Source organism: Lygodium microphyllum, chromosome 4, assembly GCF_053477565.2.
Source record: "Lygodium microphyllum isolate KBCC chromosome 4, Lygodium_microphyllum_v1.1.10, whole genome shotgun sequence".
In the NCBI taxonomy this organism is placed as follows: domain Eukaryota; kingdom Viridiplantae; phylum Streptophyta; class Polypodiopsida; order Schizaeales; family Lygodiaceae; genus Lygodium; species Lygodium microphyllum.
This window is the reverse complement of record NC_141138.1, coordinates 119348055-119375869: the sequence shown is the minus strand read 5'-3', so window position 1 is coordinate 119375869 and position 27815 is coordinate 119348055. Positions and strand designations below refer to the sequence as shown.

Here is a 27815-nt window from a genome sequence, read left to right as displayed (position 1 = left end):
ACTACTTGGCAAAGAATGCCCATGCAAACTAAGAAAACGTTTTTGGGGGCTAGGTTTTAGCCATTCAGTTAGTTTACAGCTTGGGAGAGAGAGAGAGGGAGCTGATGGTCCATTTTTTTATCAGAGAACAGCAATTTGCTGCAAAAGGCAACCATCTGGGGGGCCTTACCAGGTGGGGGACAGCAAGGAGACACTTTCTAGGGACTGGCAACAGCATTGTTGATCAGGTGACAACATTTTGGAGGTGCCCGATAGCAGGTGACTAAATTAAATGCAAAGTAGAGCAAGCAACATGCATATTTTATGGTTTTCTTGCAAAGAAAATTAGATCTCTCTCTCATCTTGGCTTTCTCTCATCTTCTCCACTAATTTCTCAAAAGATCTCAGTATTTCTCAATCATTTGGAGTAGATCTTAGCCATATTTGGTGGACAGCAGGAGGGTCTCTGCTATAAATCCTAAATTTTTACAAAAATTCCGTGCCAATAGGAGAAGACATTGTACACTAAATTGAAAACGTGAAATTCATGTAATTATCAAGGAATTTAGATGCTAGCCCATTCATTGTAAATTGGGGCAGCATTTGGCTAGTTTGTGGTTCCAATTGTGCAAGTTCGGGGTGAAAAGTCAAGGGGCACATGGCCCGAATTGCTTTGGTGATTGTTATTACAGCAAGGGACTTTTGGTACAGCAAAGGAGATTGTGGAATCTCAGCTTGTACTCATTTTATTAGCAATCAAAGTTAAAGAAATACTGAAAGGAGCGTAAGTTTTGGGGCCAATAGGGTGTCCAATATCCAAGATTATTAAGGTAAATTGTGTATTTTAGTTTATGCTCAGTTATTAGTTGCTGTAATTAAGTGCTTGATTAGGTTCAGCCACCCTATCCAAAGAGGAAGGCTGGTTTCAGTTATGGATTCTTGGTTTGATAGGTTTGATGACATTGATAAAGAGTCCGTCCATTCTTTTGAAGATCGACATTCTCATGAGTCAAGTTGCAGTGAAAAGCAACTTGAAGATTGTAGATTAGAGCCACAATCCTCCAGAGATCAACACTCTGATAGATCTAGAAGATCGAAGTGATCTCATTTTCCTTGTGCTTCTCTATATGTTTCATATAGGGCTCGTATATCCGATTGTTGCACAGCCATTATGGAACCTTCAATATAGGTGCCGGTTCTTCCCTCTATACCCAAAGAAGATTGACTTGATAGTACAAACTACTTCCTTTGGTCATGCAAATTGGAGTGTATTCTTGATACCTTCGACTTGTGGACATTTATTACCACCCCTATTTCTCGTCCAATGGAGGATCCTTGCATTGGTTCTACTATGGACCAAGCAGCCCTATGGGATTGTCTCAATTCTTGAGTTCGATTCTATATTTATGAGTTTGCAAGATTCTGTCCTTGTGCATGTGTGCCGACTTTGGACCATAGTGGAATCTCTCTTCCCTTTATTCAGTAAAAGACCTTTGCCCACTGCATTACCATACAAAGAAGAAACCTCCGGTGCTTCTTATTGATAATTTTCCTTCTATGAAAAATCTTATCAGCAAGATGGAGGAATTGCGGGGTGAGCTTGCATCCCATGGTAGGACTATTTTATCAAAGGACATGGTGATGCTTTTTATCACTCATCTTCCATCTCCCAAGTATGATGTCTTCTATACAAGTTTGCTTACCTCCAGGTCTTGGAAAACTATTTTGTGGAGGGCAGTTAACTTTGTTTCTTTTGGAGCATGAAGATCGATTCAAGGAGATAGGAGACAATGGATCTAGCTTTACTAAAGCTTTTACTACGCATTTGGGAGGGAGAAACAAGAAGGAAAACAAGAAGGCCAAGAACAAGAAGAAGAAGCAAGCTAAGAACTAGGAGTTTTCTTTGATCTTTGCCACATATTTAGAGAAGTGTAAATGCCCATATTGTAGGAAGGGTAACCAACTTGAGAAGAAGTATTGGAAGAAATACCCTTACCTTTGCTTGAAGGATGGAGCTAAACTAGTTGAGCCTTTCTCTATCTCAATTTGACAACCACCTTGGGATGCGTGCTCAGAATTGAGGGTCTAGGGCTCAAATTCCAGCACCTGAAATTAAAGAAAGGAGATTCAAGAGGCCAGCCAACCAATCTCAAATTGGGGCTAAATTTGTCTCGCAAGGAGCAAGATGAAGGCCAATTCCCCAAGCAAACCAAGCGGCAAATTGATTTGAAGGCTCACTGGTCAGTTTTGACAGCGAGAGGCACTTGGATTAGTGCAGGGGATCAGAGAATCTTAGTTATACTCCATCCATTTGTAATAAAAGCTAAAGAAATAGTACAAGGGGCGCCAGTTTTGGGGCCAACAGGCTGTCCATTCTCCAAGATTAAAGTGGTAAAGTGTGCATTTTCAGTTTATGTGAATTTTATGCTTGCTATAATTAGTATTAAGTCAAGTTCGTACCACCCTATCCGAGGAGGAAGGCTGGTTTCATGAGCAATGCTTGAGCTTTGATATAACCATATCAATAGCACTTCCAATGGATGTTAGATCTACCATTTCTTCTTGAAATTTTAGACTCAAGAAATTCAATTCTTTTAAGATATCGGCCATCATATGAATGCAAAATTGCACAACAAAATGCCTTGCTTTATTGTACCAATCCATCAACTTTTCATTTTTCCAAGTTATCAAGATGGCATGCATTAAGACAACAAGTCTTTCCATGACTTATCCACGTGAAAGCCATCTGATTGCATGAATTTGTAACGGTCAATATGCATCTAATTGCATAATCTCTAAAAGTGACATCAATTCATTGTTTCTTTTGGATGAGTTATTGATCCATGAGTATACTTTGTTTGCAAGCTTCTCTATGAATAGAAGCTCTTGAAATATTTTGCAAGCATCTCCAGCAGCCAAAGCTTCTCGATGTGCAATACAGTGCACTCCTATTAAATTTGGCAAGTCTTTTTTAAGAAGCCCAACAACCCCTGTCTCATGACCAACCATACATGATGCTCCATCAGTTGCCAAGCTAATCATTCTTTGCTTGGATAGACCTCTTGCATCAAGAAACCGCATCAAAGCATCATAGATGGTCTTTCCTTTTCCATCTGCCAGTGTCATAATACCCATAAAACTTGACTGCTTACATCCCACACCTTTGCATGCAAGATAAGTACCATATACTATCAAATGTATCTCAAGTCCTCTATCCGTACTCTCATCCAACATCACTGAGAAATATGGAGATTCTAGCATAGATGCAATCTGCATTTCCAACAACTGACTTGACATTGCCGAAAGGAACTCAATGCCTGCATATTGACTTGTATAAAAAGAGTACTCTGTAGTCCTTGGCATATTTGGAACATTTAGAGACATAGCCAAGTCACAAAGATCTTCAAATGAGGCTATTGAGTTGTCCTTCTTCGCAACATAATACATTAGTTTCATAGTAGTGATGATCCTTGCCTTATTTGCATCATCTATTGATGCAATGTGCACTGGAATTGGCTTTGCTTTCTTTTCCACTGCACAAGTGTACTTGGCCATTGCCATCTTATGGCCACTAGACAAAGCATGTACCTTGATCACATCATGTTGCATAGTAATACATCCATCTCCTATACCCCATGGACCGGATACTTTGTACATTTCGCACCATTCACATTTCATAACTCCTTTTTCGCCATCCCGCAAAACATATTTGAGCCAAGGAAACTTTTCTTTCCATTGGGCTCTAAATTTTCTTATTGAACCTTGTTTTTACTCTCCTTCGGCATTTGAAGCAATACTTGTATTTCCTAAAGAAGGTTCCCCTTCCAAGCCATGCATATTACTTGCATTTTGTGTCGAAGATGACCCTTCCAAGCCATGCATATCTAAATCCTCTTGCAAATCATCATTAAGATCAAAATCAAGAGGACAAGTAGTAGCTTCCTCAAGAGCCGGAGAGGGAGCTACCCAACCAAACATTGCTTTCAGAGTCTTTTGCCTTTTCATTGTTTTGGGTGCCATTGAGAATCTATACTAAAACACATACATTGTAAAGCATTAATTTGCACGAACTATTATTATAATGCTTAAAAAATAAAGTGATAAAAATTAGATCGCGTACCTTGATCTCAAAAGCAAGAATATCGTATAGTCAAAGCCCTTTGAGATTATGGATTACCTCCTCCCCACAAAGTCACTATCCTCAAAAGCTTACCATCAATATCCAATGGAAACTCCTATAAGATGAAGACCACATTAAATTTAGATACACTTGTGTTTACAACCTATAATCATTTAGAGCCCATATACATCTATCAATTACTTATACAACTCAACAATCACCAATAATCACCTTATGAGTCTCTTAATAAACAATAAACAATAAACTAGTATTATAAATAATAAACTCTCACTTATTGAATGATAGCGGCAAGGATCACATAATATATTTCTTCCTTTACGTATTTTTTTCTCTATCTTAAGATTAGTGTGAGGCTTGGGCAATTTTTTCTTTCTTATTTTTTTTCTCTCTCTCAATCAATCAATTCATTACAATTTACAATTGTTTCAATAAATAAATGTAAATTGTAATAGGCTCATTAAAAATTAAAACCATGGTGAGCAGTGGCAACTTGCAAGGGCCAGAGTGGGCATTGGGCATTAGGCACACACACACACACACACACACACTCTCTCTCTCTCTCTCTCTCTCTCTCTCTCTCTCTCTCTCTCCATGTGGCATGGACGATTGGAATTTAGACCATTACAATCAAAGTAATAGGTCAAATCATCCTGATTTCTGTCTCGCAGAGTGGCAGTGCCTCCCGACTCCCCAGTCACGGACTCCCGAGTCCCTCCTGCACAGTGCGGCTTGCTGCCCCCCAACCTCACGAAGTCATGATTCCCTCCAAGCTCCTACCGTCTACGGCCTGTTGCAGCTTGCCCCCCAGCCTCAGGCAGCATTGAGCAAGCTTCAGCCTTCACCTCCTTGGAAGTTGGCCTTACTTCCCTCTGCACCTGTATTGTCCCGACTCCAAGGCCGTGTCGTATTGTCATACAGGCTACAGCGGGATAGCGTATTGTCCCGAGTCCCGACTCCAAGGCCATGTCGTCCCGACTCCCCTCAGTCTTCGGGGGTTCGAACTTGGGCGGCTGGGCCTGGCCTTCGAGGCTCGGCCTTTCTTCAAGCACGGCCTGGAAACTTGCAAGTTGCAAGTTCTTGCAACCTACTCTTGCCCCCTACCGCATCTAGGCTCCCCCTTCTCCCCCTCGGGCCTCCACAAACCCTGCCAGCCACAGCAATGCACTATGCTGCTACGGTCTACCTACCCTTCTTCCCCATCCTCGAATGATGGATCTATTGGCAGTACGCTTCCCCTTCTCTCGAGTTTCCCATCCTCGTCTGAGGTCTCTATTGGCCAATGGCAATATGCCAATACGCTATCCCACTGTAGCCTGTAGCTACTAGCTAGTAGCAAGTTCCAACTTCCAACCCACGGGCCACAAGTTAGGGGTTGGAACTTGGGAGTAGGTAGACAGTAGGCGGCTGGACCAGCAGCAGGGCCCAAGGGTTGTTTGAGGTCTCTCCTCGTTGGCTTCAGCCTTCAACAAAGACTATGGTTCTCTGAGTCTCGAGTCTCCGACTCTCCAGAGTCCAGAATCCAGATTCCAGATTCCCCCCTTTACGTTCGACATTAGAAGCACCATTAATCGAGGTGCAAGTGCCAAGAGATAATCTAGTTTGGACTTGGCAATGTGGGTAACAGTGGACACTGAACAGTTGCATAATGCATCCACTTGCATCGTGTAACAGAAGTGAACTTAGGAGTCAGTGCAAGACTGAACGTACCTTATTTGAGGTTGAACATAGTCCAGGCCCCAGGGGCCAAGAGGCTCTCGACTCTTGAGTCTCAAACTTCAGTCCTCCTGACCCTCATTGCTCCAAACTTCAAAGCTCAATCTGCAGGTTATTAGGATTCAGCCCAAGCTAATTAGTAACTTGTATCAAATTTAACTTGCAGATTTTAACTCTACCCGTCAAAATGACGCCCATGTGAAATATATACACTTCAATGGTGACGGGCCCAGCCCTTCAAAAAGCAGGCCTGGCCGACTCGCTACAATTCTTTCTGAAACAGCAAGCCTTGTATCCACTGCAGCTCTCTATCACATGACAATCCACTCAAAATGTCTCACACACCAGAAACACAAATTTCTCCAAGTACTAGTTCATTTTCACCAGCTTAAGAAGTAATTTAGATTCCATCAAATCATTTTCAAACTCCAAAGAGAGAAAAGAAAAGCAAAATAACTTACCTCCGCATTTATAGCAGCTAACACGTCAGGTCGGACGGGTTCTGGAGAGAACTCGTCTGGCTTAAAAGTTCTCAAAATCACTTCAAGTGAAGATAAACTCAAGGCTGGACAGACCTTTCCAAAGGGGCGATCAAATTAAATGTAATTTCCAAAGTCTTTCCATTGAGAATAGTGCACACATGCACATCCGCAAGCACACGCACCCTTATCGCCCCCCCCCCCCCCCCCCCACCCACACACACACACACATTCTCTCTCTCTCTCTCTCTCTCTCTCTCTCTCTCTCTCTCTCTCTTCAAACTTATTGGTATCAATGAGCATTTATGTTATGTTCCCTTCACACCCTCTCTTCGACACACCCCCTCCTTCCCTCCCCTTATTTTCTTTCCCATTCTCATATTCCCCACCATTGACATGTATTTTTATTGGGTTGCTTTGGCATAATTAAGTTATGTATTACACACTCACACTCGAAGGGCAAGCTCATTTTGGTAAGGTGATAATCCAAAACCCAAGTTGGGTAGTAGGGAACATTGGTAAAAGTTGTCATAAGTTATTGTTAAACAAGAAATAATGGATGCACAGGGACAATCTTGGTCTTGGACATTGAATGGATCCTTATAAATGACTTGTGCTATCATTCAAACTAGGAATAATTAAACATTTGTCTAGACTAAGGTTAATGAGAATTGGAATAACTTTCAAGCTCAAAGGGCTTAACATGTTAAATGTGGATGGATAGCGGTTCAGGACAACAATTATCATTATTCTCATTGAATTTCAATATATTGAAAATTATAATCTAAAGGCTTAGACTACATAGGAAGGTAGGCCACTTGCCAAGTTGAGAGAGAACATGCCATGCAAGCCTACTTAAGACTAGTGTAGATTGGTTGTACTTTATGAAGGCTCATTCCAACCAAGGCAACCACTATTGTGTGCATTTTAATGATTGTCTAGTCCAATGACAACAAATAGCATGATTGGATAGAGATAGTATGTCTTCTTCTATGCCTCCATGAGAGCCTATGGTAGAAGAGCAGGGCTTGACAAACGTTAAAACAACACTAGGGCTTTATTGTTTGTTTGAAGATATTGTCACCATTAGAATCACCATCAGTATTATCTTTCAAAATTCCCTACTTGATTTAAATGTAATTTCCAAATTAGAATTTAGCGTCCATTTAGAGTCATGGACGCTAAATCATCATCATCAACTAGTGCATTTACTGAAGTAAGATATTCTACAACCTATTTAATTCTACCACATAATCACCGATGCTTCTATTTCCTTGCCATGCACCATGCAACCTCCGCTTTAGCTTTATTTTCCTTACCTCCATGCATATGCCATATATCTTTTCAACGATTTTCCAAGCATCTTTTCAAGTATTTGCCTTTTTAATATGCAAAATCAGTGTCTCTAAAACACACACACACACACATCCAATATCAAAACACATAATTACTACTGAAGAAACAACTCTTGCTTGAGTAGATAATAGTATCCCAATTGTTTCCCATGTTTCATAATAAAATTCTTAGGAAATGTATGCATGCTTCCCAAGGGCATTTAGAACTAAGCCTACATCACAATGCATTGGAAAAGTCTACAAGCAAGAAGATGGCTTCTTGCAAAGCTTCCTTGTTAGTAGCCTTATACTCACCAATCCCAAACAAAGCCTCATGTCTTTAAAATAGAAAATGATTTTCATAGTGTACCTGCTTTTGGTTTCATACAATGTGTCCTATCCAAAAAACGTGCTTTGTAAATGAACTCCATGCTTAGTCACACATAATCTTGAAGAAATGCAAAGCCAAAATCAATGCTATGTAATTACACAAGCAATGTAGCACACACAAAAAATAGATGCATTGATAAAGATTAAGACTAGCCCGTCTACAAGTGCCAGTGTGTCATTATGTAGGATGCAAATACAATTCCTTCTTTAAGTTAAAAAACTTAACCTCACCTCTCATCACACAATGAAAGAAAGACAATTGCACTTCTCTCCACCAATCCAAATCTCACAAACTCTTAGGAAAATAGTTGGTCCTCATGATGTTGACCAAATAGATATCCCATCTCATAGCTAGAGGAGTCCTTCACAACCCTCAAACTTGCCTAGCCACCTTTTCCTCTCAGCCTGAGGTTCCTAGTTCAATGACAAATATCCCACTCTCATGCTTGCAAAGAACTATGCATGCACAATAAAAGATCCTCTCTCTAGTGCACATGCATCTAAGATTTACTGCATATGCAAGTGTCATGCCATGCTAGTGCTCAAGGATGGTGCAATGTGTATTTACTCAACCCATAGCATGGAAGTAATTGATGAAAATCAAGAGACAACCCCGAGTGTGGTTATTCAACAAGTGCAATGTGAAGTGCTCGTGAAACCAAAATCCTTGTGATGTGCAAGAATATTCACAAGAAAATATACCTCATTCAAGCTACCTAGCAGCTATAGACTAAGTCTAACTCCAATTTATCTAAGAAAACACCAAACTTGCCCAAGATAATCAAAATCTCAAGCACAAAGGATTAAAAAACAATATAAAAAGCAATCCTAGTCTATGCAAACAAAAAAAAAAATTAGTGTGAAAGCAAGACAAATAGTGACAAAAACAACCAAGCACAAAAGTTCCAACTACGAGATACATTACTAGGGGTTTTCAGTTTATGCAAAAACACATGACAATGTGTAAAATCAAGTACTTATTGTTTGGGTTTCGGGAAGCACCAATGCCTAAGAGAATACTTCAAGTTAGTAAGTCATTGTTTGATGGATCTGGTGCCAAATGTGTTGGCACTATGCCAGTTGAGAGGGAAACCAAAATACTTTAGGTGTTTTACTCAATGATTCAAAGTCAACAAGTTTCATTGCATGTAGTAATGATTCTTTTGATGTGCAAGTTTGTGGGGTGTTACATGCTTAAGATTGCAATTCTTAGACCCTTACTCAAATTGAATCATGTTTGTCTTCAACTTGATTATGCAATTTCTTCATCTCAAGCTACACCAAGACTTTGGAAATTAGAGAGGTGAGATTGGCCCAAGTGTTAAGGTTACTCTATTCCTAAGTCTTGTGGTACTACCAATTATTGAGGCCCAAGCTGATTGAGTGCTTTCTCATACCTTGACTCTCACCTTGTGATTTTGCATAAAAACACATTATTATGCGTAAACCACTCCCCAAGTGATAATGAGAGCTTTTTTCAGCTAGCTTTCTAGGGCCACTTGAACCTAATTATACCTACTAAAATCAAGGAAGAAATATATATCATATCCCGCTAGTTCATCCAAAATGCCATCCAAGTGGATAGAGAAGGGAGTTGGAAATTTGTTCTTATTTAGCTTCTAATAGTCCACACAGATCCAAAGTTTATTATTACTTTTAGGCACAATCACAATTGGAGTAATCCACTCAGCCCAATCAATTGGAGCAATGACTCCCACTTGAAGCAACCAGTCAAACCCTTTCTTCACCAACTTTTCCATGTGTGGATTCATTTGATACCTCTACATCTAGATTGGAATGGCTTTTTGGATTTATGGAATATGATGTTGATTAAAATCTGGATCCAATCCCTTCATGTCCCCATTGCCATGCATCTAGATTTCTTTGAGTGAGGCAATCAACTACTCCCAATTCTACATCAAGCTTGGCATTAATTTTTACTAAATTTGTTTTCAACTAACTCATTCTCAGTCACTCAAGTCACCTTCTATACTTAGACCTCAAACACCCGTTCTAGCCATAAGATTGCGGCCACATCAGATGGTACTAAAGCCATAGTGTCTACATCATCCTCCATATCTATCAATGCTATACATGGTCAAACTAACATCAAGAGAAGAATGAGAATCTTTAGAACTGGTTCTTGAGACAAAATATCACCTCCCATATTTGATGGGCTAGCAATATCCATCAAAATCAATCCCATCTAGTTGCTACTACACCAAAGTGAGAAATTCAATCGGAATGGGAACTCGATCTGACATTGCCACAAGAGCCATAACAAACCATTCTGCAACTTGATGCTATAGAGCTTTCCATTTAGACCATGGAACTATTGTTGGTTGAGCTAGTGTGGGCTTGACACTTTTTTTTGAGTAACTATGTGGTTTAAAAGTTCTTCTATCCCAACTATGCTCATCGAAGGCATCGATACCGTACACTTATCTACTTGCTTTTGAGCATTATATACTTGAGCCTTTCGACACTCAAACTATCAATGCCCATCCTATGTCCTAAAGAAATTATAGTTGATATAAGAGAGAGCCATTCAATATAAGAATGTATGCAGGATTAAAATATTGATTGATTTATGGTTGAGCAAGCACATGAATTTATAGCTTTTTAGCTTGGACACTCTCCCTTCACTTTGCCTATGGGATACATTTCATACATTATAGGTAGCCTCTTTTTTTGATGCCAACTCATCCATCCACATGTCTATCAATCCTCTTCGAACTAGTTCCCATACGTATCAAATATTATAACAATGCCCCCCTTGATGCATGGTTAGTTGTAATGCAAATTGAAGAGTATGTGGCTATAGGAGAATACACTACATAAGATAACTCACATTGGAAGTGTGCCTTTGGTGACTAGATATAAAATTGAAAATAATCTTGGTGATGTTTTATATGTGCCCACTATCACTAAATTTTGGTTTTAGTTGGTCAAATGGCTAGTCAAGGATTGTAATTAAGGTTCAACAAGTATGGTTGTTTCATTGAGGAGTTCATGAATGGCAAACTTATTGCTCGTGGTTAAAATAAAGGAAGATTATTTGCTTTGGATGTAGGAGCTCCCATCATTTAGAGCTCTATGTATGTTTAAACAAGGCATGGACTAGATAAAGATATAGAACTATGGCCTAGAAGCATTGGACATGTGAATTTGCAAAGGCTTAAACAGATGTAGTCTAGACATGTGGTTCGTGGACATTTATAATTTGGGTATGTAAATTATGATCACATATATGAGGCTTGTCAGTTTGGCAAGTAGTCTAGACTCCCATTTGCAAAGAAGGGGAGAGTGAGTAGCTATCCTTTGGAAATGATACATTCTGATATTTGGGGTCCATTTCAAAATATCTCTTTGAGTGGAAAATGTAGGTTCTATATCACTTTCATTGATGACTTTAGCAGGATCACATGGGTGTATTTTTTGCAACATAAAATTGAAGCATTTGAAAAGTTTTTAGAGTTTATGGCTATGGCAAAAAAGTAATTTGGAGGCTATATGAAATGCTTAAGATTGAATAATGGTGGAGTTCTCTTACTATTTGGGAGACCATGGGATCAAAAGATAGATCTCTTGTAGGTATACACCACAAAAAAATGGTGTGGTAGAAAGAAAGAACATGATTATTGTAGAAGTAGCAAGGGCTTTATGAATCATATGCATATGCCCTTGAGTTATTAGGTTGAGACAATACAATACTATAGTTCATATCATGAATAGGATACCTATATCTTTGACATATCATATGTCTCCATATGAGAAGATGTGTGACAGAACACCTATACTTGCATACCTTAGGTGTTCAGTTGCATATATTATATACATGCCCTTGATGATTTGAGGAAGAATATGGCACTAAAAGATGTTAAATGTGTTTTCCTTGGGTATCCACATGAGAAGAATGGTTACAAATATTATGATCTTGTCACTAAAGAGGTTCACATAAGTAGGGATATGAGATTCAGTGAAAATATGAGTCTTGGTATCAACGAAATGTTGCAGTTGACATAGATGTCCATGATAGTAGTGATAATGATGGGTATGTAAAGAATATTACAGTAGATAACAGTCATAGAAATTAGCATCTTAAGGATATTTCTAGACATCAAGACCATGAAGAAAGTACTAGCAATTATAGTCCACGGAGTGGCAAGTTGAGGAGTGCACTAAAGAGAGTAGAAATTGCACAAGGGAAGAAGCCTATGGGTGGAAGTTTTGATGACGAGTCTATGGATGATGAGTTTGACATACCACATGTAAGAACTCCAGGGATAAAGAGTATAGGAAAGTATGTTCCACCACATGCAAGAATGGTCGAGACACCGTCTTGTGTACTACAGTTGAGGAGATCAAACAGATTGAGGCATCTAGTGGACAGATTGACATATAATGGCTTCATGAAGATGCATTATGCACACTTGGTATTGTATGTTGAGCCTACCTAGTTTGAAGAGGTAGTTGGAAACAAATATTGGAAGAATGTTATGGATGAAGAGATGGATGCACTAACAAATAACAAGACAATTGCCTTATGGCAAGAAGGCAATTGGTTGCAAGTGGGTATATGAAGTCAAGTGCAAATTTGATGCTTCCCGGGAGAGATACAAGGGAAGGTTATGGTCAAACATATGGTTTGGATTATGAAGAGACATTTAGTCCAATGGCTAAGATGACTACAGTGAGATTTGAATTCTATCTATGGTTGGAAATCATACCAAATGGATGTGAAGAATTCTTTTTTGAATGGTAAATTGGAGGAAGATATATATATGGATCAAGAAGAAGGGCATGTTCACCTAAATATCTACATTATGTGTGCAAATTGAGGAAGGCATTATATGGATTGAAGCAAGCACCAAGAGCTTGGTGTGAGAGGATCAGTAAGTTCTTATGTAGCATGTAATCTTGGCAAAACATGGTTGATTATTCACTTTATGTCACACATACAGGAGATGGAATGGTTGTTGTGGTCATCTATATCGATGCTCTCATCATTATAGGTACTATCGAGAGAGAGATTTTTGAAGTAAAGCATGGGCTGCACAAGGAGTTTCACATTAAGGATGTTGGCTTATTGAGGTCCTTTCTTGGCATTGAGGTGATTGGCACTCCACATGGAGTTTAGTTAGTGCAAAGAAAATACTCATTGGAGATACTAGAGAAGTATGGAATGATAGGATGTAAGCCAATGGATACACATTTGGATCAAAACATTAAGATGGTGGATGATGGATGCTATGTGGAAGATGTCACTATGTTCAAAGAAGATGGTTTGGGACCAATGGTTTGGGTGAAGCATCCTCCTTGCTCAGGGCATTGATGAGCTCCTCTTGTAGTGATCTCCTTCTCTTTGTCAGCACATAAGGGGAATTTTGCTTTCGGTGTAGGCTATCTAGCTGATCAATCTATTAGGATTTGAAGAGTGGCTGGGAAGGTGACAAGTTTGAATTTGTTTGCTGAAGCTAGAGGCAACTTGTGTGGGGCATAGTTGATGGAGGCGCTCTTGCCTTGGTGCTCAGGAGGGGATGAGATCACAGTAGGTAGTGGTTGGGTAGGAGGGGCCCGGCATCAGAGTCTAGTGGAGTCTAGCTCATCCAAGTTATTGGGCAAAGGTGAGAGCCTGGAGTAGGAGTCCCTCGTGGTAGCCTAGAGTTTTCATTTTATCTTCTCCCAACAATCAATCCACTCCCTCTCATAATCTTGTTGGGGTTCTTCAATGACCTCTAGGGAGATCAAGGTCACACTATTTGGTTCTGTGCTCTCCAACTACTTGTGCTTAGAGAAACACATTCTTCCTCCCTTGCTACTAGGTTCGGCTCTAGAGGACATCGGCAAAGGGGAGTTGGCAAGCCTCTAACCATTGTCGCTGGTCATAGAGGGCAATGCCTTTCTAGTGGAGTTGCTTCTTGAAGAGGGTGTATTCACATACTTAAGGCAATTGATTTGCATGGTGAGCTCCTCCTGTTGGTTTTGTTGCTAAGTCAAGAGCCCATTAACAAAGTTTAGTGACCGACGTGCCATGTCCTAGCTAAACTCAACTAGGATGAGGACAAGTGGCAAGGGTTTAGTGATAACAGGGAGAGGCTAGAAAAAAAGGGTGGTGTTAGGTCCACTGGTGAGAGTTTCTTGCACATGTCTCGGGGGCTTATTCTCTTGTTGTGAGTCCTTCTCTTGCTCGCATTTCTGGCCCTTTGAGTTGAAGAGAGAAAGCTTGGTGGAGAGGTTGGTAGTGGAAGTGGAATTATTTCGTAGAGAGGGGTGTGGGATCACTGAGTGGGAATAATCATGGGTGGCAGCCTCATAGTGAAGGGTATTATCTGGATGGTCCTCTATTTTGAGGACTTGGTCTTTGGTGTTCTCCATGCAAGATGGGACCTCCTTATTGAGTTCTTGTCCTTCTGCATTCTCCATGGGATTCTTGATAAGGTTGGAGACAAGTTCTAAAGCGGTTCTAGGATGAGATTGGGGGTGTTTGCCATTGAGGAGGCAAGTAGGTGGGGAATTGACTAGAGTTGGGGGGGGGGGGGGGGGGGGGGGGCGGGGAGAGGAGAGTGAAGTGTTTCCTACACATCACCTTCATGGTCTTGATTGTGGACGGCCGGTGGTGGGGGCAATACGTTTGGCCTTGATAAAGAGGTAGTCCTTGAAGAGGATATGAGCCCAGACAACAACAATAGAAGAATGCAAGAAGAATAAAGAAGCTACCTTCTTTGAGATGTTGAATGCCTTTGCCTACAAGTAGAGGGTCTCGACCAGGAACTTGAAAGCCTCCTAATTTGATTTGTGTGGCACAAGGATGTTGCTCATCTAGTATTCTTTATTTTGGTGATGCAGCCAAAGATCTCATTCTATCTTCACTCTCCATCGCTCTAGACCGCACGTCAATTGGCTGCCTGGTTGTGGAGATCAAAAACCAATCTTTCTCTCTCCTCCCTCTCTCTCCTGCGTAGAGGCAATTCATATGCAAGAAATCAAGAAGAAGAGGGGTTGAAGAATGCTTGTCTGGCTGTGATCGGATTGCTTCAAGATGAAGAGGAGGCTAAGGAAAGAGGTTCAGCACTGAAGAATGGTTGTTGGTCGGTCCGTGGGCTGCTCGGAATAATTATTAAAAAACCCACAACAGGCAAGACACGCGGTATGCTCCAATTTTATGAAAAATTTTGCTTGTTTTTGTTGTTTTATGGTCCAAATGTTGTTCATATGCGATTAATTTTTGTTTGAACCTTGTTTGCATCATGTTTTGAGAGCTATAACTACGGAAATGCAGAACCTGTAATGATTTAGAGTCGTTATTAATTCTTTAAAACCCGCAAAATGTTATTTTCAATGAAAATTAGTGGTTTTTTTTCGATTTTGTGTTGGAAAAAAGGGATGGAAATGGAACAAAAGTAGAGAAAATATTAAGTTTCAGTCTAAATAATAATTTAATACAAATAAATAAAAAAATACCTATTTTCTATGAATAATAAATAGGAAAAAATAGCAAAAAATAGAGAAAATTGGGATTTTTGTGCTTAAAAAATATGAAAAAATAAGATTTATGTGTGTGAATGTTTGGCGAGGTTAAAGCGTGAGATCAAGCCTCATTTTGGCCTTGTCCTTTGTGTTATAGTATGTATTTATTGTTTTCTACACAAAAATGATACAAAACAATCATTTGCATCTATGCATCGCAGCAACACCTAAACAATGAGGGGGAAATGAAGTTTGTGCAATAATCTAATTGTTGAAAAGATACAAATTTTGATTTTTCTCTTTGTGCATAGCATTTAGGGATTGTTCCATAATTAAATATAGGCGACTAGTAGCACGGAAGTTCCGGTGCTAGTCCCTAAAGCAGCACAACATGTAGCGCTTAGTTAAAATTCATGAAAGGGTTGTTTTCCGCACCTCACATGGTTGGGTTTTTAATCATAAAAATGGTTGTGCACAATCGTCATACACCTTGCATCAAGCATGCCACGTGGTATCTCCTGGAATGCATTGCAATTGATTGATAAACTTTGACCAACGCTGAGAGGACAGGAAACCTAAGCTGTAGATTTAGACGGGTGCTTCCGTTAGGGAAAGTTTTGTGAGGCAAATCAAAATCTCCTAGAATGATAAATTATGAAAGAGTGGAGTTTGTGCGAATGTTATATGTGTTAGCAACGCATCTTGGGGCCAATCCCCGAGATGTAGGAGAGTCGTAATGGAGCCACAACAATCAATCGAGAGGTGCTTCCCTATGTGTGTATTATGAGGCATTATGCCTATATGTTATGGGATATCCCTCTGAGGAGAAGGGAAGGTGAACTTTGGACTACATATTGGATACAAACGGAAAATCATCATAACCATTTAGTGCAAAGTGAGTCTTAGACACTCTTGGCCCGCGAGACCGTGTGGTGGGGTTGTCTGTCGTATGCATGAGATTGAGAGTGGAATTTTGGTGCCGAGAAGTGCTTAAAAATAGCTAAAAATTATGAATATCAAGGGAAAAATATTCAACGTCGAAGGCGGCGGCTCGATCTAGGACGATTTTAAGCGTCAAAGTGCTTTAAAGGCGCCGAGCGACACTTGTTGATTTTTCATAAATTTTCAGACAGCCGTGCGGGTTGACACGAGTTACCGGCCAATGCGGGATGCCAAGCCGGATGCCCAGGATTTTTCAGAGCTCAATTCGGAGTCCGGACGGGAAAATGGCCAAGAAACCGGTCAAGATGCGAAGAGGTGGACAAAATTTGGCCAAAATGGGCAAGTGACCCTTGGGAGCCCAAAATTTAAATGTAGCATGAAACTTTTCATGCATATGAGTGAAAAATCGTGGAGGAAGATGACGCCCGATTTTTGCGCTTCTTGGATGGAGGAGGCATCATGGCTGCTGCAAACAACCCCCCCAATTGATCATGGGGCTTGAATCCCCCCTGCCTGTTGGTCTTATCGCTGTGCTTCGCTCCTCCAATGGCGGTCTCTATGAAGAATTCTGATTTCAGTCTTTCTCTCTCCTCCCTCTCTCTCCTCTAAAGGCAGATTCATGTGGTGAAGAGGAAGAAGAAGAATGGATGATGGATGCTTGTCCAATGAAGACCGGACTGCTCCATGGTGTAAGAAGATGGAAGATTGCTGATTGTGGACTATCATGAGCATTAATAGTGGCTGGAAATCAGTCCCGAGATATGGCAAATAAAAACCCGCAACCCGCAAAGAACGGTAATCTCATTTTTACAAAGGAAAATTGTATTTTTATGCAATTTGCTTCATGAATACTTGTTCCCATGAGATGATTATGCATTATAATGTTGTTTGCAATGTCTTTTAACTGTTTATACTCAAAAAATCAGAAAATCACAAGTTTTGTGGATGAAATTAATAGTGAAAAACTCGTAAAACACGCGAAATATGAAAAAATTGGGTGTTTTTGAGATATCAATGGAAAATATACTAAGACACACCAACTAAACTTGTGTTTTTTCTGCAAATGAACCTAACGGCCACAGCCCATAACTCATTTTGAATTTTCAGTCATTTAATCTTACAAAAAATACAAGAAAAATAGAGAAAATTAAAAAAATAGGGGAAAAATAGATTTTGAGTGCCAAAAATTAAGGAAAAATAAGAACCATGTTTGTGGATGTATGGGGGGTCTGAAGTATGAGGTTTAGCCTAATTTCAGCCCTACCTTTATGTTTTAGTGAGTTTTTATGGCTTTTTATACCATAAAAATGTGAAAAATGAACCCTAAACGTATGCACCATGCACAACTTAGACAGGTGAGGGGGTAGAGTGTATGAAAGGTGTTTAAATGCTGAATGAAATGATGAAAAGCTTGCTGGTTTTTATGCATACCATTTAGGTTGGTCGATATCTAAAAATTAAGGACCTAGTAGCACGAGGGTTTCTCGGTGCTAGGTTCATGTAACACCGCATACGAGCGATAGTCAAAATCATTGAAAGAAATGTTTTTCACATGTGCACCAATGCTGATTTTCTTAATTGTTTGAGCACGTGGACATTCACAATTTGCATGAAGCATAAAATGATAAAAAGTATCAGACAATGCCTCCTGGATGCATGGCAATTGCTTTCTAAAGACATGACCAATGTTGAGTGAGTAAAGTTGTCCAAGCTGTAGGCTAGGCGTTGGGTCTAAGGGGAAAGAAAGTGAGGAAGTATGGTATATCTCCTAGAAATACGCGGATCATAAAAGAGAAAAGTTTGTGTGCGTATGTTATATATATGTTTAGCGACGCGTCGAGGGGCCAATCCCCGAGGTGTAGGAGAGTCGCAGTGAGGTAGCGGTAGTCAGCCGTGGGAGGACCTCCTATGTTTGTGTTTCGTACTATTTGGCAATGTGCTGGGACTCCTTGTGAGGAGTGTTAATTGGGTTAGAGTTGGACTACGAGACGTGATACAAACGCAAGATATTTAGGAAGATGATGTATGTGTCATCCACGCTCCTAGCCGCGAGGCCGTGGGGTTGTTGAGCGCATGATAGAGGTCCGGCTAGTGCATGAGCTAGTGCCGGCCCGTTTTAGGTCCCATCATAGGTCCAGCTAGTGCTATAGCCAATGCCGGCCCATTTTAGGTCCCATCAGCCACATGTAATTTCTTATCCCAGTCTCGCTTCGCCTTTCGAGACTATTTTTGATAAAATACCTACAAGCTGCTTGTTAGTACTTTCAACCTGTCCATTTGCCTACGGGTTATAAGGAGTTGTTTTGTTGTGCTTAATTTGCCATGCTTCAGTCAAAATTTTAATCACTTTGTTTAGAAAATGGGTTCCACGGTCTGATACTAATTCTTTTAGTGCACCAAATCGGCATATAATCTACTATAATAGGAAACTAGTAGTTTCTTTTGTGTCATCCTTCCTCATTGCTTGTGCTTCTGATCACTTTGTAAAGTAGTCAGTTTTTGCCATGATAATATATCAGTTTTGCACAGTGTGGATGATGGAGTAATAGGGCCCACAAAATCTATGCTCCACTTCTCACATGGAAGGATAGCCATAGGAGTAAGTGGTCACTTCCTATTCTCCCTATTGTCATGCCGTTGACAAGTATCGCATCTCTTAACATACTCAAATGCATCTTGAAAAATGGATGACCACCAATATCTAGCTCTTAAAGCTTTTTATGCAATAAGCCACCCAGTAAAATGTCCTCCGCAAGCGGAGTCATGGTACTCTTCCAAAATGAATGGAACCTTGTGAGGCATCACACATCGGCGATAGATATCATCAACCCCTTGCCGATATAATGTTTCTACGATCAAAGAAGATTTCAATGCATGTTGCCTAATTTTCCTCTTCTCTGATTTTGATAGTCCGGATCCACTCTCTCCTATCGAGATGTAATGTGTTATAGTAGCATACCAGGAGGGAATAGACACCGTATCAATCTTAAACAGCAACGCCATATCACTTCCTTTGCTAAAGTGTCTTTCCGCTCCCTGAAATTCACAAGGCATTCCACAATGCCCTACAATTTTGGTGGCTTACTTCTAATCTCATAATCAAATTCCTACAAAGTGATTAACCACTTTGCTAAATGATCGGGCAGCTATAACTTGTTCATCAATAATCTAAGCCCTTGAGCCTTTGTATAAAAAACTACCTTCTCATAGAGGATGTAGTGCTTGTACTTTTAGTCACAAATACCATTGCAAGGCACAATTTCTCCATGTAGGTGTAGTTGATTTCTGATATGCCCAACTTTCAACTAGCAAAAGCAATCAAATCGTACCATTTTTTATCTCAGATTTGGGATAAGTAGCAATCGATACTATGCATGATGGCTACTGATAATATATAGAATACTTCGCCCCCTTTAGGTGCTTTTAAAATTGGTGTTTTTACTAGCTTCTGTTTCACATAATTAAAAGCTAGCTTGCAAGGGTCACTCCATTCAAATAGACATCTAAAGGATAATAGATTCGTTAGTGGCAATGTTCTTTCTACTAGGGCATTTATGAACCTCCAGTAGTACCCCACAGATGATAGAAAGATGTGTACTTCTTTTGGAGTGTGTGGCGTACTCATGGCGACTATGAATTTGATCTTTTTAGGTTCAGTCATGATCCCTACTGAACTGACCACATGACCTAACAATAGCCCATAAAGCACCCCAAATATGCACTTCCATGGGTTAAGAGCTATGCAGAATTGTCTGCAATGCTCAAAACACTTCTGTAAAATAATCAACTACCTTTCTCTTATGGTGGTTGTCCCTAGGTCATCGATAAATACTTTCAACTCCTCTAGGGAAATGTCACCAAAGGTCTTTTCTGTTGTTCGTCTGCTATTCGTTGCCATGAACCAGGTGCATTGCATAAACCAAATGCCATCACATGGTATGCAAAGAAACTAAAGATAGTAATAAGCATCATTTTAAGGTTTTCTTCTTTTGCAATTGCCATTTAGTTATATCCCGCAAAGCAATCCATGTACAAATATATTTCCCTACCCGCTAACTGGTCCAAAATCTGATCCATAAAGGGCATCGGGTAATAGTCCTTAATTGTCTGCTTATTCAGCTCTCTAAAGTCCATGCAAAGCCAAATTTGATTATTTTTCTTCTTCTTGATAACCCCACAGGTGAACACCATTTAGTGTGCTGAACAGGGAAGATCAAACCAACTTGTTGTAATTTTTGTAACTTCTTGAACAACCCATCCCTCAATTCAAAAGGCATATGCAGTACTTTATGATGCACAGGATGACTTCCTTCCTTTAGGGGAATGGTATGAATAGCCAGGCTGGGAGGAATACCTCTTAGCTCAAGCAAAGATATCGTGGAACTCTTGGATAAGGGTCACATAGTCTTCCCTTTTGTCCACACTAAGCATGGATCCTAATTTAGTTGGCCGCGGATCATTTGGCGTACCAAGATCCAGTTCGATCACATCTACATCTCTTATTCGGTCTTGAGGCTCTATTGGCTCATTTAGAGTTATTTGATAGATGTCCTCTGTAGTGGACCCTTCTTTGGATTCATCACTGATGAAGTCTCACTAGCATATGCATCTTCTAATGTCTCTAAATTTTTAGAGGATAGAGGAGCTCTCTCACTTTGAGGAGACTCAGGATAAGCATCAACTACTATGTGGTGGGCCTCTACCAAATATCAATCGACCAATGGGTATATCTACTTGACAGTCTGCTTGCAAAATCCAGGGTCTACCTAGCAACACTTGATAGCTAGGACGCCCTACGAATCTAATCACCCTAAAGTCCAGAAGATATTCTACGTTTGCAATAGTGACATAGACCTTAGTGATGCAACCTTCAAGCTGCCTAAGACTATTGTCAGCCATTCTAAGAATCGTGGAGGTATCCTTTTGAATTGTGAGACCCAGTCTCTCCATCAATTCTGAACGCATGATGCTAACAAAGGATCCCATATCTATGATAGCATGATCCACCATATCTATGATAGCATGATCCACTAGTATTCCATCAACGTAGGTTGCAACCCTTGGGCAATGTTTTTCAACATACTCAAACCAATCATCTCCTACTTGCACTATGCCCAGAGGTTCTATGATATACCCAGTATGTAGGATCTTTTTAAAATCCTTGTGCACTCATGGAGATAACTTAATCAGCTGCAAGAGATTCATGTCTAGTTCAACTGCACAAAGAGAGCTTGCCAAATTGAATTCGTGATAATTTGCTAGCACTCTCTTCTCTCGCTAGACCATTCTCTCTTTTGGTCGTTGAACTGGTTTTGGTGCTTCTTTCTTAGCTTTTTCCTTCCTCCTTGGTAATCCTTTATCCTTCTTGGCATCGGCTTTACTCTCTACGAATTTTAAAGGTCTCGCTTCCATGATGGGGTTATGGACTTGCGTCCCCTTGTTGTCTTGTTTAGGGTTTCCATCGATAGGTTTTGCATTATCTTTGTCACCTTTTCTACCCTTTTGACCTCTTGTAATGGCCCGCAGATTAGAAGCTTCAGTGCCATTAACCCATACAGCCTTAATGAGGATAAATCCACTGCCACTAGGCAACTCCTCTATAATAGCCTTACCTCTTTGAAGGATTTGCTTCGGCCCATCATCTCGCTAAAGATTGTTCCCTTGCGCATGGTGGTTAACAAGACCTGGTTGTCTACTACCTTGTTGGAGATAGCTAATCTTACTTTAACAAGTGGAAGCCAAATGGTCGAACTGTCCACAAATATCACATTTGATGTTTGGACAATTTCGAGGGTAGTGCTAGCCGCCACACCATTCTCACAACAAAATCTCGAGGGTGCACCCTCTTCAAGGCATCAACTCTCTATCAGATTCTATTTTTTTAAAAGGAAATTAACATGAACAACTATTTGTCTATATTGTTCGAAAATCATATTGGTGTAATGCTTCATCATATCCTTAACTTCGCTAAGGACATTCGATGCACTTGACTCATAGCCATGATTGTCTACTAGTCGTTCCAGTGGCCTAACAATTTGACTAGGCATTGGTTTAGGGTTTAGGGTTTAGGGTTTTACACTGTCCGAGTTTGTTTACCCTGTCCAACTATTCTAAGCTCTTTGCCTATCATCTATCTCGAATGCCATCTAAGCTTCATAGTTAAAGTGCATGGGTGGACAAAGTCATCTTTCTATCAGTTTATTTGAAATTAAAGCCATCTTTATTATTCTCATATTTACTATGTGTTCTCTACTCCTTGCTCAGATTATGTTTGCTATACTATGTAATTTCTACAATGCATCTGCACAATGATATTTAAATGTGACAGCTAGAGGATGCTTTTTAGTGTAAGAAAATGAACTCATGCAAGGTAAGTCCTTTGGAGTTCTAGTTCAAGTCTTGTATCTTTGATTCTTGTCTTATATTATATTCAGTCTAGCCTTGTATCAAGATCTTGCCTTGTCTTGTATCATGAACCTAGTCTTATTATAAACATCATTGTAGAGGATCTTGTATAGATAAATATATTCTTGTACTTTGTCTTCTTAAATAAATAATCAACTTCTTCTTCTTCTTATTCTTCTTGAAGTCAATCCCTTATAAGTTGTGAGCCGACAATCCTTGTCTTTGCCAAGCTCTTGTTGCTCTCATATCAGTTTAGCACAACTTCAGCGCAGGTAGCCCGAGACCCATATTTATACTAGAGTTAAGAAGGTTAAGGGGAAGCTTCTAGATATGAGATGACAAGCGTTGTTAGAAGGACGATGATATCATCGATGACATAAGCATTGCTAACATAACCAAGGATATAAGCAATGCTTATATAAGCCTTGATATAAGTAGTATTATAAAACCTCTAAGTAATGTTCTAGAACCTTCTTAAAATCTTCTAGCACTTTCTCAAATCTTTTAGAAGTTTCTAAAAGATCATTAGGGTCAAAAATGCTTCAAAAAGACACTTCTAAGAAATGTATTAACTTGTTAATTATTGTTAACCCCAACACGAAGAAAGCAAAAGGAAATAAAAAAGACGTAGGGCAAAGGCAGAAAAAAGGTAGCTCGACAGAAGAAAGAAGAAAAGAAAATGCCAAAAGCGCAGGGGCAACCTTAAAAAGCCCAAGGCAAATGCAAAAGGAGAAATGTGCATTTTAAAATACAAAGGCGTACCCTGAAATCTTGTAAAAGAGTGTCAGGCGGTGGAAAATCCGGAAAGCTAAAACAGAAGACAAAGACAAAGGCCAAGGTAAAGAGAAACGGAAGACAAAGGCGCACAAGGAAAAGCGCAAGTTAAAACTTTTGTAAAAGAGCGCAAGCACATCATGGTCTAATTCAAGGAGCACCGGGCTCTCACTCGTGCAATTTGTAAATGTAGACGGGCGGTGGAAAGGAAGCTAGGAAGATGGAGGGACAATGGAAAAAGGGCCTAGGCTACGGCCGGCCATGTAAAAAAGGGGATGACCGTCCAAAAGGGATTTAGGGTTTTGTATATAAAGTTGAAAAGTGAATGAGAAGCTCATTCTTGTGTGTGAAAAAAGTGGCTCTCTTATTATTATTATTATTATTATTATTCTTGCTTGCTTGAGCTTGTGCTTGAGAGAGGGAGTGTGAGAGTGTGAGGGAGTGAGTGTGTGAGGGTAAGGGACCGGGGAGGAGAAGCTCTCAATCTTCTCCTCTCTTCTTCTCTTCTCTTATATTCTCTTGTCTTGCTCGTGGCTATGGAGCTTGGAGTGTGGAGCTTGAGGATGGAGCTTGCTTGAAGCTTGCACTTGGATCGTGGAGCTACCGGAGTGCGCAGGAGAGGAGGTAACTCGAACGGCATGGAGGTAAGCTCACTACACCCGTAGTATGGATGGCGTGTCAGCTATGTGAGAGGTAGCCATTAAAGCTCGGCTTGGAACACTTGAAACAATAAGCAGTCCGTGGGTCTTGGCAATTGAGTGAAAGCTCCCACATTTTGGTTCCGTTGCCGGGACGAACGGATTCAAGCCTTGATGCGCGCTTCGAATCAAGCATCGAAGTAAGGGTTTTCCCCGAATCGATACTTGAGATAGGTAGGAAGTGAGGGGATTGAAGATGGTATTCGATCTCCTTGGCAAGTAAGTTTTTTGCTTTTTTGAGATTTATGTTGTGAGATGGAGTAGTGTAGGTATTCACGTTGTGAGTTGGATGCATTAGAGTAGGAGAAAATAAAGAAAAACAAAGAAAATAAGCATTAGGGTTTACTATTGCAAAACAGGGCAAAAACATGGCAAAAATTGTGCAAAAAATGGTAAAAATATCACTTATGATGCCTGAGATTGGCAAGTGAGTGATTGGGGACATCAATACCATACCCGGGAAGGGGTATAAGGGCCAAGAGTGGCAAGAAAGGCCACATTGTGCATTGCACGGTTTCAGGAGAGTAGGAGAGAAGAGGAAAGCTTCGTGAGTAGATCCGCTTCGATCTTGTCATCCGAGAGATATTTGCCCAGCCCAGGTAATTCTACACCTTCCCCTACATGAGTAGGATGGATCTGGAGCTGCTTGACTAGGGGGAAGGCCTCCAATGCTCGGCTTGGCATATTTCGTGAGGTTCGGCAAAAAAACGTGCCGCGCTAGGCGTGTCTGAGTGATGGCGATTCTGGGCCGAGTCCTAGAATCGGCCCTCGGACTTCTCGACTCGGCCCTCCTGACCACCCTACTCGGCCCTCGACTGCTTGGTCCTCAAGCCATTCGGCCACTACCACTCGGGCACCCACCGCTCAGCCCATCCGAATTGAGCACTCGGACTACCTTGGAATTCGGCCTCGGCCCACTCGACCCTCCAGACTTGGCCTCGGCCCACTCGGCCCTCCTGGCTCGGCCTCGGCCCACTCGACCCTCAGACATCTAGGTTCGGAGTGGCCGAATTTGGCATTCAGACAGTTACATACAGCCCCTTCCACTCGGCCCTCGCACGGTCCGAATTGGGCATTCGGCCCCTGTAATTCGGACCTGTTGGGCTGAAATTGGATTGCCTCAAATTTTTACCTAAACCAAGAGACCACATAGAGCCGAAACCCTATCACAGGTCGATCAGTGGGTTGAATCTTAGAGCAAGTAGTTCAAAATTTGGCTATAAATGGTCCCTCGGATCATGTGTGGCATTTACCGTAACGGCCCTACGGGCCGAGGGGGACTGCCTCCTCCGCACCTCCCCCAAGTAGGTTGGAGAGAAAACGCACGTCGTGACAGGTCCTCCAAATTAGACCCTAGTGTGGTAATGGCTCTACACGAACATGGATTCTCACTGACAAAAGAGCAAGCAAAAGCCCATACCCGAACTGAGAGAAATAGAGACCCTAGAACCTCAATGGGCCAATCTAGCCAACAAGGGCAAAAAGGCCACACGGCACAAACACATACATGTTGCATTCGAATTGCATCTAGTCAAAGCAGAGAGCAACAACATCAAGCTACGATAGCGAGAATGACTAGATACAACAGTCCTTACAATATATGCTCCTTGAATAGCACTGCACTGACGAGCCAAGACATTAGTGGAGAATCCACATTTGGCCGTGCAGTTGGGGACTCAAGGGCATTTGTTAGAAGGCTTAAATTTACAAGCCAAGACCGAAAGATGAAGACATAGTACCACCTACTTATCTTAGGGTCAAACGCACCGCGAAAAGAGAGCATACTATCGATGCTCTGATTGATGAAGGAGTAGATTTTAATGTCTTGACTTATGAGGCATGGATCCTACTAGGCCAACCAGAGCTGACACCGACTAATGCAACTCTTAGCTCTTATGGGGGACCTCCACAAGCACTCATAGGGAAGTGCAATATCCTTGCAACAATTGAAATTGAAAGCGTGCCTATCCTATTTCATGTTCCTCCAAATAGTGCTAAATATGGTAAGGAAACCCTCCTGGGAAGACCCTTCAAAAGAGCGACCAAATGTGAGGCTGACTATGTAGCACAGAGGATACACCTGACACTACCAGGTGTGAGGATAGTCACAACCTTTAGTAAGGGTGACATCATCAAACCTCGAGGGAAAGGCAAGGAAGGTGCTGATATAACAGTCAAGCCTACTAACGAGAGCAAGGACTTGTTAGAAGAGTTGATACAAGCACAGGTCGAACAATGAGAACCAGCGAGTGAGGCCATGCTTGAAACAAGAAGGTCAAGAGACAATGCCAAGGATGGGCTTTGGACTTTCAAATATCGTAGAAGACCCCATAAGAAGCCCAAGCCTTATAGACAAAGGCATCGATGGAGGGTCAGCACAATGCCACGATGGATATCCAAAGCGTTGCTATGTGCTCAAGGGTATTACGTAGGTAACTGATGGATTTGGATACCAAAATCCCCTGCTAAACCATCTCTATCAGCTGTAGGCAAGATCGCATCAAAAGCAACGAAGCACAGAAGGAAATCTAAGAGAAACTCAAGGTCTCAAGGCAAGAAACCAGACATGACTGTTCAAAAGAAAGAGCCTCAACCTAGCATGCTTAATAAGCAAAGGTCATACGTGGCCATTGAGCATGCACAAAAGCCATTAGTTCCCAAAGAGCCTTTGACTTCCCAAGAGGATAACGAGCACCACAGGCACAACATCGCTCATGATAAGGCTGATTGCTCAATAAAGCTAATGGTAGAATCGCCTAACAATCACGAGCAAACCATTTAGCCAATGCCAAGTCCACCTAAGAGTCCTAGATCTCCTACATCCTCTTTTTCCAAACAGACACATGAAGCACAACAACAGTTGTCAATGGCGGCTGTTCACTCCCAATCTCTATCTCCATCAAAGCTTCCAAATGTCCAAGAGGGCTAGCTATAGCTCTCGGCCCAAGGATATGCATGTGAAACCCAATGTGACCAGATCAACTCATGCTCGATCTACACAAATGAATGCTCAAAGGGCAACAAAAGACGCTACTACTTCCGAGCGCCCTAAGGACTGGACACCGCAATCCACCAATAGTAGCAAGTCCACTAAACTAGCTACTAGTACTTCAAATCAAGGATCACAGTAGTCACAACCCTTGGCTATGATAATGCCCCATGCAGAGCGTGTCCTTAGCAGTTTACCTGTGAAGGAAATGTCGCAACCAACTTCCTTAACAACTCCAACACCCCCAAAGTGCCTAAAACCTAGGCCAGAGGAGTTAAACACATGGGAATTGGCTAAAGAGCTAGGCTCTTCTTAAAGGGAGACAGTTGTACCCTCACAACCTGGCGAGGCTAGTCAGTAAGCCACGGCTATGTCCCATGAAAACACACTAGAGAAAGGAAATGCTGAGGCCCAACCAAGAACAACAACAGTTGACCTAGCCCAAGGTCTTGAGATGTTGAGAGATGCACCTTCACTTACCAAGAAAAAGAGGAGAAAACA

General features: G+C 41.0%; 1 protein-coding gene and 1 pseudogene across 3 annotated transcripts in view; both read right to left on the bottom strand.

Annotated features, from left to right (window-relative positions):
• Positions 1–6446, bottom strand: part of LOC148037537 (uncharacterized) — a 92680-nt gene extending 86234 nt beyond the window's left edge. Inside the window, exons 1-4 of one of the 3 annotated variants that reach the window (XM_087676467.1) lie at positions 6295–6446; positions 6013–6141; positions 5828–5938; positions 4100–4214 (exon numbers count right to left, since the gene is read on the bottom strand). The gene's annotated coding sequence lies outside the window, so the exon portion shown is untranslated. The remainder of the gene's footprint in view (positions 1–4099; positions 4215–5827; positions 5939–6012; positions 6142–6294) is intronic. The other 2 variants (XM_087676465.1, XM_087676466.1) reach the window with 2 other exon arrangements.
• The window catches only part of LOC148037535 (putative calcium-binding protein CML11), a 260777-nt pseudogene that overhangs the window by 140709 nt on the left and 92253 nt on the right, over positions 1–27815 (bottom strand).